This window comes from Ictidomys tridecemlineatus, chromosome 1 (assembly GCF_052094955.1).
Source record: "Ictidomys tridecemlineatus isolate mIctTri1 chromosome 1, mIctTri1.hap1, whole genome shotgun sequence".
Taxonomy (NCBI): domain Eukaryota; kingdom Metazoa; phylum Chordata; class Mammalia; order Rodentia; family Sciuridae; genus Ictidomys; species Ictidomys tridecemlineatus.
Window position 1 is genome coordinate 96,018,451 of NC_135477.1, and position 17,144 is coordinate 96,035,594.

The 17,144-nt window shown below is 35.5% G+C and overlaps 1 long non-coding RNA gene across 3 annotated transcripts in view; it reads right to left on the minus strand.

Moving 5' to 3' along the window:
• LOC110598429 (uncharacterized) overlaps positions 1–17,144 on the minus strand; it is a 131,226-nt gene that overhangs the window by 63,491 nt on the left and 50,591 nt on the right. The gene's annotated exons all lie outside the window — the stretch shown is intronic.

Below are 17,144 nucleotides of genomic sequence, written 5' to 3' on the forward strand. Positions count from 1 at the left end.
CAACCAAAAAGAAATGAAGAATTTCTGAGGACAGTAACATTCAGTGACCAAACTATCTTATTGTATTTGTTGGCCAGGTAGATCTAATTAGGAAAGAGTCAGAAATAGAATAGTTAATGGAAAATGTATCAAGGTTCATCAAAGGGAGGACTGACCAGAGATCTACAAAGATAAACTTGTGTTTGCCCACAAAGAGGATTGAGCATGTCTACTTTTAGTTTTTGGCCTTAGGCTAAACAGTGGCAGGGTCCCAGTGGGTACCATGATATGTCAAAGCTGAAGTATTTATTCACCAGGTCAAATCACTCAGAGGAACCTGTGTAAGGTCCCCATTGTTTGAGTTGCTTTACTTCAAGTGGTGGAGGGAGGCCTTACTAATGAATAATCCATTGCCACTTACCCAGTGAGGTCTATTGATTCCTAACCCCATTGATACCCTTCAAGTGGACCTGCCCTAAAGCAGAGATGACAAACCAGAAAGTACAAATCCTGCATGAGTAAGGCATTCACGTTCAACATCAGGCCAATAGCTACATTTCAAAAGGAGTGAATATGGTGGCTGTATCAGGCAGCTGGCACTATTTTACTGGGAAAATGGCCTCTTGGAGTCCTTGGTAGTTTTGAGACTTTAAAGCTGCCTTTTTATTATTATTATCTCCTCCAAGGATTTTTTGTTGTTTGTTTCTTGTCTTTTTTCTCTTAGGGGGCCCTGAAGGAGATAGTACATAAAACAGTCCCTGAGGAAGAGAACCTTTCTGGCACATAGAGCAGAGAAATTCCGGCATCTAACCCATCATTCCCTTATATGTTCAGATTTAGGACCCACAGGGGGGAATAAAAATAGTACACTAGGCCAAAGGGCCCCTCTTGCAATATCCTTTTAACTTCCTTTAGCAACTGTAAGTCTAACCAAAGCTTTATCTGATGAATTTGATCGTCATTTTCCCTGAGGTAAACTATAACAAGAACTTGCATGGTTAGTGGTTATGCAATAGGTACCAGGAGATTCTTCTACCTCCTTGCAAGGAGTGTATAGTATGCAGGGTAGCAGAGGGGACTATTTCACAGGAGACGCGAGTGGGGAGGCTCCTTTCCTCCCTCAATCTCCATTCCACAGTCCGTGCTACAGTTTGGATATTAAATGTCCTCCAAGAACCAAAGTTTAGCCTTTGTCCCAGCTTTGCACTACGGGAGGTGGCAGAAATTCTAAGTGAAGCTACTAGAAGGTGTTAGGTCTTTGGGGGCATGACCCTAAAGGGGAGTAGGGGGTACACCAGTCTCTTTCTCTCTCTCTCCCTCCCCCCATCTATCTACATATAGAGAAGTATGTACATGAAAGGTATGTGTATATCTTTCATGTCCTGGGCATAAATTGAAAGGTCTTGTTATGGGACACACTTTCACTATGATGTACTGGCCCCCTTCCCACCACCGGAGACCTAAAAGCAATGGGTCTGCCCAATTGTATTCTGAAACCTCTAGAACTGTGAGCCAAAACAAATATTTTCTCTTTATAATTGACTTATCTCAGATATTTGCTTCAGTAGAGTATAGCACTGCTTCCCTCCCTGCACATCTCCCAGAATCTGTTAACCTGGGCTGAAGGATCCTGTTTTACACCTGCACACCACACTGTGACATCTGCCTCAGAGTTCTCAGTTGCTTTGGTCACCCTGAGCCAAGCACTCTGTCTTCACTCCCAGCCAACTTGGACCATAGGAGGATGAGGTACAAAACTGCAGCTGTGTCAGCACTGAAAGAGTTTGCATGGAATTTAGGTTTCATGCAGTAGATCATTTGCAACAGAATAAAACAAACTTCTAAAAATTTCAGTCCATCCAATGGTTTATGTCAAATAGCAAGGTCATAACTGTTGACACATTTTTTTTTCAGCAGTATGGATTCCAACCAATATTACCACAGATACATTGCCTTTCAGTTTGGCCTCCAGGGTTTATTGTCCCATAATTATGGTAATATCCTTTTCTCCTCTTGCCTGGAGGAGAGCAAACAATAACCAAATGCCATTTGAGCAGCTTGTTGCATCCTTACCTCACACCATCTGGCCCATCAATAGTTAGGAGTATGGAGATTCCTTGGAAAACTGGGAATGGAACCACCATTTGACCCAGCCATCCCATTCCTCAGTTTATTCCCAAAGGACTTAAAAACAACATACTCCAGGGACACAGCCACATTAATGTTTATAGCAACATAGTTCACAATAGTTAAATTTTGGAATCTACCTAGAAACTCTTCAATAGATAAATGGATAAATAAAATGTGGTATGTATACATAATGGAATATTACTCGGCATTAAAAGAGAATAGAATCATGGCATTTCCAGGTAAATGAATGGAGTTGGAGAATATCATGCTAAGCAAAGGAAGCCAATACCCTCCAAAAATGATAAATGTTTTCTCTGATGTAAGGTTGATGATTCATAATGGGGATGGGGAGAGCATGGGAAGAATATAAGAACTTTAGATAGGGCAAAGGGGAGGGAGAGGAAGAGGGGGATGGGGGTAGGAGAGACCATGGAATGAGATGGACATCATTACTTTAAGCACATATACGAAAACATAAATGATGTGAATATACTTTGTATACAACCAGATATATGAAAAATTGTGCTCTATTTGTGTAATATTAATGTAATTGCATTCTGCTATTATATATAACAAATTAGAATAAATAAAATTTTAAAATTAAGATATATACTTATAATACCTTTTATTTAAAAGGTACTTCCAAGCATAAAAATATTATTTTTAGAATTTTACTTTGTGTACCATAGCTTATTTGATCATTAACTTGATGAAGTTTCCTGAATTTAAAAATAAATTTGTAATTGTAAAACACAGAGAATATTCTATGTAAAACATAGAAATATCCTGTTGTAAACACAGAAATCTCTCTATGAATAACCACAGTAATGTCTTTGAAATAAATACCAAAAAGTGGTGGTGGGGGGGAGGATCCTTACTGTGCCCCTCTCATCCTTGGGCATGACTTACATGAGGGTCCCAGGTCCCAGGGAGTCCTCTAATACCTGAACCAAAGCTATGGGGTGCTTGTCCTTTTTAACAGAAAACCCTCTCTCTTTCAGCTTCCTAGTCTTTTCACCAAACTATTGAGTTTGGAATTTATTTTACCTACTTTAAAACTAATAAGTTGGCCCATTACTACATCAGAAATACTATCAGGAGACTCAAGATTTATGGACCAGAGACAAAATAATATCATTCACAGCGCACATAGCATAGTATCAGCAGATTTGTGTTGGTCTCTTTGCCCCCAAGGTCCATGGTAGTGAGGAAGAGGGTCCAAATGAATGCTGAAGGTATGGGTGCTCATTGCAGCTAAGGAACACTTGAAGGAACATGCATTTTAGAGCAAGGTAAAAGTAAGCATACTCTATGTCCCAAAAGGAGACCTTACTCCCCCTCTAGTTATTCACTGCACAGGCAACTATGGGAAATGTCCTAGGTAAAGAATCAGTAAGAGTCTTGCCTTCTGAATACACTCTTTAATAAGAGGGGCTCTCAGGGACACACACCCATTGTCCATCTCAATAAAAACGTGTTGATTATGCACCAGACACTCTGCTAAGTCCTTTCCTGCCTTATTTGATCAGCATAGCAACTCTGAGTCAGGTACCATTATTGCTACCCCTATTGTATAAATGAGAAAACTGACATTCAGAGAGTTTAATATGAGAAATTTGCTTAATTGTAAGGGGAGAAATGAGTGTTCAAACACATCCCACAGGAAAGCCCATTCTCTTACCCACTGTCTTAATATGTATACCAGTGTCACTTAGGACTTTGCAGTATTCCTCAGAAAATTTTAATAAATATTCACTTACCAGAGTTGGGCATTGACATAAAGATATTTTGACATAGAGCCAGTTTAAACGTAAGTGTTATGAGGGCAGAACATATTTCAGATTAAGCTGAAGGTGAGATTGGTTGTGTTTTCTTCCTCTGTTGGGATGTGGAAAGATTTCCACACATCTAAAAGGATCACCATGTTCCTTGGTTTTGGCAAGACTGCCCTAGTTTATATCTACTGTTCCCAAGTAGCCATTTATCTATCTGTTTACACATAAAATGTCAACATGATTGGTCATGACTGATTGTGAAACAATTCTTGGAAAGATAGGGAGGAAAAAGAACTAATTGAGAAATATATATTCAAGCAACATTTTTAAAATTTATATATGGGTGAAACCTTTTCAAATCCATTGGTTTAGAGATTGTTCCAATCCTTAAACTCAGTTGTAGCCTGATTGACATTTTCTAATGTACATCATCATCCTTCTAAACATTCCTATCTTGTTTTCCTTTCTCTCCATATAACCCAATAACTCTCCATCTACTACAACAGATGAATTCTAGCCAGTGTATACAAACAATAGTCATGCTAGAAGGAATAAAAGGCCCATTGTTAAACTGGAGATTTAATTTTTCATCCTGAAATAACATTTACTTTAAAAAACATTTTTAACTAAATACTAGCTATGTGTATTTCATTAAAAGTCCTGAATATGCAAAAAAATCCCTTTATATCAATTCCTCATACATGTGTATCATTAACAACATGCTCACTTATATCAGAAATAATGTAATAGATAGTAAAACATTCAGAATAATAAAAATCATGAAGTAAAATTATACAAATATGAACATATGTTTGAATACATATGTGAAATGAAAATATAAAGTTAATTTAATAGCATTCAATTAAATTTTTAATAATTTTATTTTTGGTAAAATTGTATTAGTTCATAAAAATAACAAGATTAATAATAACAGAATGAAGAGTAGACTCTAACTTCTAGTATATAATGTAACTGGGGAGAGAATCACTCTCAAGATATGAGTAGTTTCCCATCAGTTCCACCTACATGCAGATTCGCAGTCTGTCTTTTTCTTTGATTTGTGTATAGCGAAAACAATATGAAAAGTAAAATCCCCATTTCAGTCCAGATATCTGTAACAGGTACAGCAACTAGAGTAGGTAATATACACACAGGTCCAAGGAAAAACAATGTGACTTGAGTGGTTTAAGACCCATTTCCACTTTGAGCAAATGAGACCACCAGCTACACAGCAATATCCTGAGGGGATAGATTGAAGAAAGTTTGGTTTCAAGGAGAGACTAGGTAAAGACCAGAATGTGGAAATTATTTGGATTCAATTTGTGATCTCAGTTAGCTCAGGAAAAAACTCTTCAGAATAAAATTGTACCAACATAAGGGTCTACAGAAGATTGGGGAAAAGGGAGTAGAGAAAAAATAGAAATCGAGGTGGGAATTCCTTTTTAGTTTTCATGCTCCAAGTATCATGATTTAATCCTGAAAAGAACATCTGACTCTTATTTATTTCCATGCCCACATGATGTCCCGTGTATTTGCTCTTTCGGGATAACTATTCAGATTGCCAACACCTATAAAATTCATTAGGCTGGTTTCCAGGAAGCCCTAACTACTGTAACTGAAGTATAACAATGCACAAATAGGAAAACAAGTTTTTGGATCAATAATAGTAAGCCAGAAGTTCCAAAGTATTCGGACTTATTGTATTTAGCTCTTGGGCAAGACACCTGACCTCTTTACCCCAGGAAAAATGGGGCAGATCGATTTTTTTCCTACTGTTTTTCCTAGGAGTATAAATTTGATACATTTAAAGAACCATGTAAAAGTTCAATATTATAGCATGGAACATGTGAAATCTCCATAAATGAACTTCAAAATATCCCATTATTTTTAAAAAATAAAATTCCACTTCAATTATCCTTTTTTAAATCTTCTCTCTTAAAATATTATCATTATCTATATTCTACAATTAAGAGTCTCTTGCTGCTGCAGCAGAGATAATAGATAAAACAGGTTTATGGATTCCAGAAAGAACAGTATCCTACACACAAAAGACTTTTTCTTCCAAACGTAAGAAAACTCAGCTTGAAGGACTGGCAAACATCCAATATATTATTGAGCATACCTGTATATTATCTAAGTCCACTCTGGCAGGCCTACTAAATGATTAGAACTCCCTCTAGAAATTAACTCTTCTCTTTCGTATTCTACTTTGAAGTCTCTCTCTTGATAATGCACTTCCACAACTTCCATTTCCAGGTAACATACAATATTAAAAGCAATAGACTCATAGCTTCAAATTGCTGTACTTCCTCATTCTCATCCATCTTTTCAGAAAGTACAGTGGCCAACCAATTCAAACAACTCTACACTTTACAGATGGAAATTCTGTAGTGTCATCCTGGAAGGCTTTTGCCCTTCTCATTGTTAAGCTCCTTCTGTTAGAAATGTTAGAGAAGGTAAACGTCTCAAAGAAAATGACAGATAATTAATCTCCTAAGACAAAGAAACTGATGAGTAATTTAAATGGTCTCTCCTCATTTTTAGCCATATGGGCTATCATTTTGAAGTTCAGTACTATTAGAGCTGAAAACATAACACCCTTTCAGAGAAAAAAAATATCATATTACACTTCGTTGGTATAATTTTGTTCCAGTTCATAATCATTTTTGAGATTTTGGGTCTTTTATAAATTGCATAGTGCCAAAAATGAGATTGGGTATATGACATGTATTTAATACCTATATTTAGATCCATACACGTTTCATTATGAAATTTTTCCTTAAGAAAATCTTATATAATTCCAAGAATTTTTTTTTCAAGAATACTTTTAATTTTCCTGAAACACACCCCCACTCCCAAGATCAATCAATTTGATTGATTGATTGGTTTCAGTACTGGGGTTCAAGCCAAGCTTTGCACCTGCTAGGCAATTGCTTTATCACTGAGCCATAACTGCAACCCTTTTTATTTACTCATTTTAAGACAGGGTCTTGCTAAATCCCCTAAATTTACAATCCTCCTGCCTCAGCCTCTACGGTAGCTGAGATTATAGGTGTACACCAAACAACTGGTTCAAAATGGTTTTAAAGTAAATTCTTCTTCTAACATAAAGGAAATTTCTATGATTGTCTCACAGGTGTACTCTGCTATATCCATTTGGATGATACATTGCTCTTCCCACAACCTTTATTTCACTTGATATGTACATGAATATTCTCAGAGGTATTGGTGTCAGAGGGCTCTCTTTATTCGGGACCATGTTTATTTGTTCAAATTTAAATAGACATGAGGAAAAAAGGCTAAAGTAAATTAAGATGAATAGTGAAAAAAAAGAAACCAACTGATCAAGTGAACACTGTTCATATATAGATTGTATAAATAGGAATCTTCAAGAAATTATGTTCGGGCTGGGGATGTGGCTCAAGCGGTAGCGCGCTCGCCTGGCATGCGTGTGGCCCAGGTTCGATCCTCAGCACCACATACCAACAAAGGTGTTGTGTCCCCCGAGAACTAAAAAATAAATATTAAAAATTCTCTCTCTCTCTCTCTCTCTCTCTCTCTCTCTCTCTCTCTCTCTCTCTCTCTCTCTTTAAAAAAAAAGAAATTATGTTCTACCAATTCTAATTTTGCCAATCAAAGCAAAGGCATATATATAGGAATCAAAAAACAAAAATCCTCCAATAACAATGCTGTTCAGTCAGGAGTCAATGTTAGAAGGCAAGGATTAAGAGATCCCACTATTGGTCTGTCCCTGGGAGGGCCTTGGGCACATACAAGTGCTTCAGTCACTCATCTGTTAAGTGGGAAGAATTTATCTAAATGGAGCCATGGTAAAAATAAAAATCAATTTATGTATAAAATATTAAGTTTCTGTTCAGCACGCAGTGGAGGGGACAGCTCTGTTAACCATAGTCGTAACTCTGTCTTAAATTTCAGTTAACTTAGTAATCAAAACACACATTTATTTTCTTTTATTCTTTTCTGATTACTAAGATAACCAATATTTGTCTCTATGATATAGCATGCTGTGAAAATGACCATATTGGTCTGTTCCACACTTTAAATCAATGGACCCCAAAATTTAAAAATAAGTAGATCTGACATTTGATAAAAATATCATCTTTATAAAACAATGCAGTGGAGCCCACTTCTTGAACAGTGGCTAAAATATAAGTACAAGAATAAATGAGAAATTTGGAAATTAAGTTTTTATATATGTAGAAAGTATTGAAGGAAATAGGAAGTACATGGAAATAAAGATAGCTTACCAAAGAATCTGTGACCTGGAAATGGGAAGTTTGGAACTTCAAAAGGTTGCAAAGGAGGACAAGTGTCTCTGTCCTTAAGAAGTTTACAATTCTGTAGTTACATGGTATATTTCTCCTATCAGACTCAATGCCAGTAACTTTCATATGTCACCTAGAGCAGACAGCTCAGATTGGCTGTTTCAGCCCCACGAGAACCCTCTTTGTACACGCCTTCCTGTGGGGGGGGGGGGGAACCAGAAAGCTAAAAATGTCATTTTCAGGTTGCTTGGCAGTTAGGCATTTGTGTTATACTTGGGATTTTCTTAAGTCTTCATTGTTCCTGGCTATGCAGCATCCAAAATCAAATCCTTTGATTTACTAGACCTTCTTTATTCTATCTAATATACTGTAATAAATCACTTTCTGCTTAGATTAGCTTATCAGCATGGTTCTCCAGAGAAACAGAACTAAAAGGATGTTTTGTTTTAGGAGACCAAGGGAAGAGTTACAGTTTGAGTCCAAAAGCAGTCTTCTGGCAGAATTCCCTCTCTGGGAAACCAGGCTTTCTATCCAGGCCTTCAACTGATTGGATGAGGCCTACTCAACATTACAAAAGGTAATCACATTGACTCAGTGTCACCTATTCGCATATTAATATCATTTTGAAACATATATTAAGAATAAAGTTTGACCAAATATCTGGGTACCACACCCTAACCAATTTGCAATGTAAAGTAAACCATCACAACTAGTTAGATTTTGTTTTCCACATTAAAAACTCTCTCATATCACATAATCCACCTCACAAATTTGGAGGTTGAGGACTGCAACCCTTATTTCATTGATGAGAAAAACAGATTATAAAAATGTCTTGTACTTGTACTTGTATTACATGAAGCTAATAATAAGTAGCTGGATAAGAATAAAAACAAGCTAAGAAGGAGAAGCTGGAATTTGAGATTCCAAGTACAATGTTCTTTCTGTGATGGTGCTATTGCCAGGAAGTCCACCTGGGAAGACCGCACTAGCCATCGGAGAAATTAAAGGCTAATAGAATGGCAAGTATTCCTCCTTTACCTGGAGGAAGAATTTGTTATGTCATATTTCAACAATTTGGTCTGCAATGGGGTTTTATGGACTAGTTACCTTGTAAAATGGGTAAGATTTGAATATATCAAGGAAAAAGAGAATATTTCAGATGAAGAAAACAGTAAGCAAAAGCAGAGGGTGGATATAGACCCAAATACATCAGGAAAGTGAGGAGTCTGGACTGACTAGGAAAATGGTGAGGGAAGAAGTCAGATACCTCCATTAAAGCGGACTGTGGGCATGTTATCATCTGTGTCACAGGCAAACGTTACAGGTCCTTAGTCAGAGACACATCTTAATGAGCATGGTGTCAGCTATTATTCCTCTTTTCCTGGCTCCTGGTCTTTAGTTCTAGTCCTGGCACATCAGATCATATTTACATCTGTCCTGATCCCACAACATGCTTCATTATTGCATCATATCTCTTATTTCCAGTAACAACCATTTATTCTCCCAGACTCTTTATATATATATATATATATATATATATATATATATAATTTTATATATATATATTACTTTATATATATTAATTTATATATATTACTTTATATATATATATTACTTTTTATATATATATATATATATATATATATATATATATATATATATATATATATATATATTACTGAGGATCAAACCCAGAGCCTCACATGTGCTATGCGAGCACTCCTCTGCTTAGCCACAACCCCAGCCCTTCCCAGACTCTTTCTTAATCATCATGATATTTCTATTTTTTACAGGATTCCAAATTCCATCCTTAATGTTTTCCCTCTGTTGTCCCCTAAATCTCATATTTAATAGGGCCTTATTTTTTCATCTCAATTGTCACTTGAGAGCTTGGTGAGGTTTAAGTGCATCTACAGGTGCCCAGATTACAATAATCTGTTCCTAGTAATAAAGGAAAATTGTAGAAAAATTTGATCGTGCTCTCAACAGACTGTGACTGGCTCTCCAAATTCTAGAGGTTATTTACAGCCTAGGTAGTAAAAAGGCCACTTCTGCTCTGAAGATTTGGCATAATTCTTAGAGAGCAGTAAGTATATTATATATATTCCCCAACCTCTGCCCCCAGAGAGAATTAATTATTCCCCTGAGACTCTAAACTTGCCTAAGGATAGAATATGTTAACAGTGTTTTAAAGTTAATTATTTATATCCCTGTCTTCCCCCAAGTGTAAAATATTTAATGCCACAAACTACTGCATTTTCTGTTAAGCACTATCCTCTGCCTTGTCATATCCTCACTTCTCTATGTACCCAATGTAGGACTCATTATCTGTCCTTATAATCACTGTTACAGTTATTTGTTTAACATATCCCTTACCCCATCTTACTTTTGTGGCAAAGCCCCAACTCTAGTTAAATCTACATATTTTCCTATTTCATGTCTGCACCCAAACAACTGAACTTTCCTGGAGAGTAATTTAAAATCATTCAGGCCAATCTCATGTCACAAATGCAAAGAGGTCATGCAACACAATGTAGTCGACTTTCCATATTTTCTTATTTTTGTTTTAGCAGGTTTCAAATTGACTATCTCATGTGTTGAACTCTCTCCTAAAACTACGCACTTCCCCTTTCCTCCTTCATTCAGCTGATGATCTGACTTCATACTTTTAAAAAAAGCAATCACAACCAGTATTCTCTCCTCTCCACAAACCTTTTGATAAGCCTCCATTTACACTGATGCTCCCCTTCCTTTTTGTAATTATGTACTGTCCCGCCTCGAACCACTTATTTTCCGATTTTAGACACCCTCGTCTTCTCAGGATCTTTATTTCTGAACTTATTCTTCTCTCTCTTTTTATTCCTGCATGTGGATCATTGCTTCTCTCTCCTCTTCTTTCCTCCTTCACTCCTGAATTACACTCCACTATTTCTTTTTTAACGCTATTTTCACCCCCCCATTAATACCCCATTTTTATCCACTTCATAGCAAAGTCCTATCCCTGCCTTCTTTTCTCACCTCTCACCTCTCAAGTTAGGCTTTCTTTTTTTTTTTTTTCTATTTCACAAAGACTGCTCTTGATACTTCTGGGTCAGAGTCCTTTTTCCTTCTGTCATATTAATATTTGGGTAATCCATTAGTCTGTTCTCAGGTAAGGATATGTGATGTAGGATCAGAGCTTCTAACCAAGTTGTAATAGATACCATGAGCAACAACTAATCATTTGTTGTCTAATTCCTGAGATCAAGGGCATTTGTGTTACACAGTCTAATCTACAGTATCCTAACTTAAGAATAATTCTTTGCATCATTGTCAATTAACTCAGTATAAGCACACAATAAATAACTTTAATATAAACTTGAATTGTAGGTATGGGAATTTAAAATATATGTATATCAATCAATACATTACAACAAATAACACCTCCTAAATCCCCAAAAGTATATTGAACATTGTTGGATTTAAAACATCTATGACACCAACATTTGAGAAAAAGTAAAATTATCAGAGAATACCATAGGTTTCTATTTTTAATTGCTGTATAGATAAATAGTAAGTCTAATGAAAGTTTAGAAGAAAGAGATTATTGAATTGTTATATTAGAAGTCTGACATGCATGTTTCCAACTTTATACAGTTATTTTAGTGAAAATAAAGTAATGTTTAAAATGAACTCTGCTTAATCACTAAAAGTATTCTAAATAAAATGACACTTAAATAAGTGAATATAAAGTTTGAGCCACAAGTCTGTCCATCAACCTGAATATTCCTTGAAAAATGTCCTTACTAATGAAATCCTATTACTGCTTTGCCTCTGAGCCCAGGAATTACACAGACTGTCCTTTTCACTCATGGAAAGCTCCATTCTTTATCACCCTAAGCAAGCCCAAAGTCAGAAAGAATTTCCCTGCTTATTTCCCAATTATTAAGTAGAGATAGGAAGAGAGGGAAAATTCCAGCTATGGTTCTGTTTTTGTCCCGTCAAAATTCATATGTTGAAATCCTAACCCCCTAGGTAATGATATTAGGAGACTGGATCTTTGGCAAGTGATTATGTCCTAAGAATAGAGCTTTCATAATTGGGAATTATCTCTTAGAATAAAAGACCTATACTGGGTGCAGTGCCACATACCTGCAAGCCCAGGAACTCAAAAGGACAAGGCAGAAAAACTACAAGTTCCAGGGTAGCCTGGGAAACTTAGCAAGACCCTGTCTCAAAATAATAGACTCAGTGTTAGACTGCCCTTAGATTCAATCCCCAGTACAAGAAAACATGCCTGAGAGTCTCACTCACCCCTTCTACCACATGTAAATATAACAAGAAAGAATCATTATCCATGGAGGGTGATGGGCCCCAATATATAATGAATTTGATGGTGCACTGATCTTGAGCTTCTCAACTTTGAGTACTGTGAGAAATAATTTCTGTTGTTTCTGAGCTATTCACTCTCTGGTGTCTTGTTATAGAGCCCAGGGGGAATTGGAACATTGTTCTTGGTCTGCTCCTAGGATTAAGAAGAAATCTTAAGAAGAAAGCTATTATCTCTTAATTAGCATTTTAAATTCAATTTCAGGACCAACACCTTTTGAAGAAGGAAATGCTTGAGAAGCACTAACTTAGGTCACTAAGGACCTTACAGAGCATTTCTCTGGAAAGTCCACGGCTCTTGTCTGGTAAGAGAAAGAACAATGCACTACTTACATATGTATTCACATGAATCACACTGACTATCTGTGATGACATAGTGTTCAGTGACTTTTATAAGGTTTCTCAATTAAAGTTCAGCCCCAACCTCTCATCCTCACTGACATCACTGAGTGAACAATCTCCCCACAGGCAGCTTTCAATCAATAGGATGGTTCTGCAAGAAGAAAAGTATGACATTAAAGCCAAATCTTCTTTCCCATCTTATAGAAAATTTCCTTGATAAAATCAATAATTATTTGCTGATTAAGTCCAGAGTTAAATGTCATGTAACAAGTAAATTCCATTTCAAAAAAAAAAAACAAAAAATCTCAAACATTGATGTGGCTACCACGGAAAGTGCCAATTAAAGCTCTGCAGTCTCACCCTGAACACCATTTCTTCCCTTTGAGAGAAAAGCTCTTTGTAAAGCCCCCACCCTGCTGATGCCACCTAAGGGATTAAAGGTCACACAGGTTTTGTAGTCTTACTGGATTTCTGAATGGAAATAACAGTTTATTAATGAACATCTTTGTGAATTTACACACAAACTTCCCTTTAGTAGTATCCTGATGGGGGACAAAATACAAACTCTGCTCTTCTGAAGCAAGCTCTTGCGAGCCTGCCAAGGTGACTTGATACAGCAGTTTGAATTTATCCTGAGGGTCTTTTTTAATACATCAGGGAAAATACTCTCAACTTCTATTATAGCCCTCAAACTGAAGAAAGGATAAAGAATTCTAATGAAAATTTTTTAAAAAGATCTATGCAAGAGAATATATAAAATAACATCCTCTATGTTAGAAGGAAACTAACCATGCTAATTCAAATCCATTCTCATCTCTAGGACATAATGTCTCCAAATAAAAATCTTATTAGCACCCTTTACTTGAAACATCTGGTGATATCATCACCTATGGTTTGTAAAAAGGAAAACCTAGATGAATTTTAGTAAATTTAATGACTACTACTTTAAATCAAAGTACAAGCTTAGAGCAAAGAGAAACTAAAAGCTATTGTCTGATTTGAAGTCTGAGGAGAGAAATGGCAAAATGAAACATGTACTTTCTTTTTTTTTTCTTTTATTTGTTCTTTTTAGGTATACATGACAGTACATCGTGTTTTGACATATTGTACTAAAGGCCGAATGTTCTCTCTGATAGGTAGAAATATATCCTTTCTTGACAGGGATTTATTTCCCAGGAGTACTCCTTAAAAATCTTCTCTATCCACCTCCCTCCACAAGAAATTAATTTTAAAAATAACTATGGGTAAATGGCAGAAAGATTAATCGAGGGAAGGGAGCAGAGGGTGGGGAGAGGGAAGGGAAAGAAAAAGTACTGGGGTCCGAATTAGAACAAGATATAGCCCATGTTTATATAATTATGTCAAAATAGACTTTACTGCCATATATAACTAAAAAGAACCAATAGTAGTCTATCAAAAAAAGAAAAAAAAATGTTCTCTATTCAGTACTTTTATAAATTAAACATAGCTTGAACTAAAATCTTCCCTCTTCCCATCTTGTTTGTTAGTTCCAGGAAATGGTTCACCTTAGGTTGTAGTCAGTAAAGAGAAGATTAGGACTGTTCTGCAATGATACTATGTTTTAGTACCTGGCACACAGTGTTCTCTTCAGGTTACGGAGGGCTGCTTTTCAAATTTCCACACATCAGAGAATACAGCAATATCTAAAATTAAACCTTAAATGGGTGCTAGTGATCCCATGAGAAAATATTTGTTGACAAGAGAAACTGATCAATATCTCTTCAATTACCAAAATTAATTGAAATTTTTTTTTCTATTTTTTTAGAAAGTCTAGGGAAGAGAAGAGCTCATCATAGATCAGACACACTGTGATTCCTTGCAGAGTGGGATTAAGGTTCATCATGATGTCTCTTCATTTCAATTTCATTACCTAGAATCAGCTGCAATCCTATGTTGCTATATTACATTTTTCTATAAAGGAAATATTTCTTGAAATTGTTTCTATAATTGCCCCAAATATTTTATTTTAGATCAATATTTCATTCTGAAACATAACTGTCATCTAGTGGTATTAATATGTATTGTAGGCATAAAGTTCCTAGGATATACAGTAAATTAACTTATAAATTAAATCCTATGTTAGTATTTTTGTGTGTGTGCCTATGTGTGCACATGGTCATTTTAAATTCCTGTAATAGGAAAGCAATTTAAATTTGGAGCTGAAAGTTATAAGTTTTAGGTCAGATTCTTCAATTTTATTTGTTCAAATTTGAGCAAGTCAATTAATCTAACTCTTAATGGATTAGAAATAATAAAGGTCACCATTTATTTCACACTGTTGTGAAAAGAAAATACAAATGAAAGAAAAGTGTGTTTCTTACCATTATTCCTAAGCTCCAGTTATCTGTTACATACTTGCCTTGTGACTCTTTGCAAGAACTATTATTCATGTAATTTTGGATAATGGCTTCAACATCATCACATTGTTCATTTATTCGTTTTCATCATCCAACCCAAATAACATGTTCTAATTAGAAGATTGTGCTAGTTATAAACTGATAGCTTCTAGGAACTCTCATGGTGCTCAAACTAAAGAGTGGAACCTTAAAATCTCTATGTGTAAAAAATTTTCTATATATAAAAAAACAAACTCCACTTCTTCCACTTGGAACAGGGCCTCTGCATGGACTGCTCCTTTTCATTGTTCATATAGTAGCTCAAATATCATCTCTTCAGCAAGACCTTCACTGACTACCAGTCTAAACATTGTCAGTCATCCTCTTTATAGAACCCTTTGGTTCTTCTTGTTTACAGTCCCTAAAATCTTTCCAATCACACAATATGTACCCAATAAATACAAATTGAATACATGATGGTATTTTGGTTTGTATGCCATTATAATAATGTGATTGATAAGTGCATAAGCAGAATGCTGTAATAATACTATAATATACTTTCATAAACATAGAACTCTCTTTTTAAAGTTTCCTTTAACAGGATCAAAGTTAATTGATTAATGTGTCTTGTTTCTCTCTGAGCATGAAGAGGGGAAAAAGAAAGTCAAATCCCCAAATACTTCTCAGCAGTTTTTTTCTGTTCATATTCATTTTGACTCTTATTTTAACTTCTTTGTTCCATATAAAGACAAGCTGTCAGGTGAATGAGTCTTTGAGAAGATGCTCATTTGGGTTGTTTTAAGGCCAATTAAAAGGAAAACAGTAACAACTGCCAGGCTTCGTTTCCCAAAGTGACAGGTCATAGTTCTGTGTTGTTTTTTGATGTAAACAGAGAAGCATACATATTTTAGTTTCAAATCAATAAATCTGGAAAACATGTTTTCCAAAGCCCATTATGCTTACTTTGAATTATGCCAATATTTTAGCTGAAAGTTAATTCTGAATAGCAACTTGAAAATTTATGGTAAAGATTTTAAATGTTAGGATTCTTGCTAATATGCAAACAGACATTTTTATGTCAAGATTAGCACCAAGTCACTTTGTTTTTCAAGCAGGCATCACCATTTCGGCTATTTTAAAATTCAGTTTGACATTTGCAATGAGAAACTCAACATCCTACTCAGCATTTACTACCCAGTGCCTTAGCGGTTACATTCCAATGGATTCCTGGCTGAAATATTCAGCACCCTTTGTTTGTCTTCACAGTCACTCTGGAAATTCAATACCTTGATGTTATTTTGAAACACTAAGTATGACATATTCTCTAAGCTTCTTAGAAAAGGAATGTCAAAAAATGTGCATTATCATGTCTGATAAAAACCCAGTACCCTTGCTTATATTCATTTTATCATGATTAATAATGACATTTTACTTTCTTAAATAAATAACCTTAACCAATTTACAAATGTAACAAGAAAAATAAGTTTATTTAGGGATTACAATGTGCTTGGTGCTGTGGGGATTTCAGATGTGAATATTTATTGTTTCCTTTATTGCTTCCTCTTCTTTGTTATATACAAAAATAAGTTATGTACATAATTAACTATAATTCAAAGTAATCTGACTTCTTTTGTGTCTTTTCAAATAAAGGCAAATGAGAATGAGAATGAAAAAATTCACAGAGTGAAATTGAGAGCTTTCTATTTCAAATCTCAATTGGGCATGGAATAGTGTTCCATGAAATCATCTGTTTGTGCAATAAGCTCACTTTCCCACATGGAGAGTCAGCTTTCAAAATTTCTCTCTCTTTTTTTTTTTTTCAGATCCCTTTCCTACAACTCCCACACTAGAGGACTTTAACTACCATTTCAATGATAAGATAGAGGGATCAGATTTCCAGTCTCACA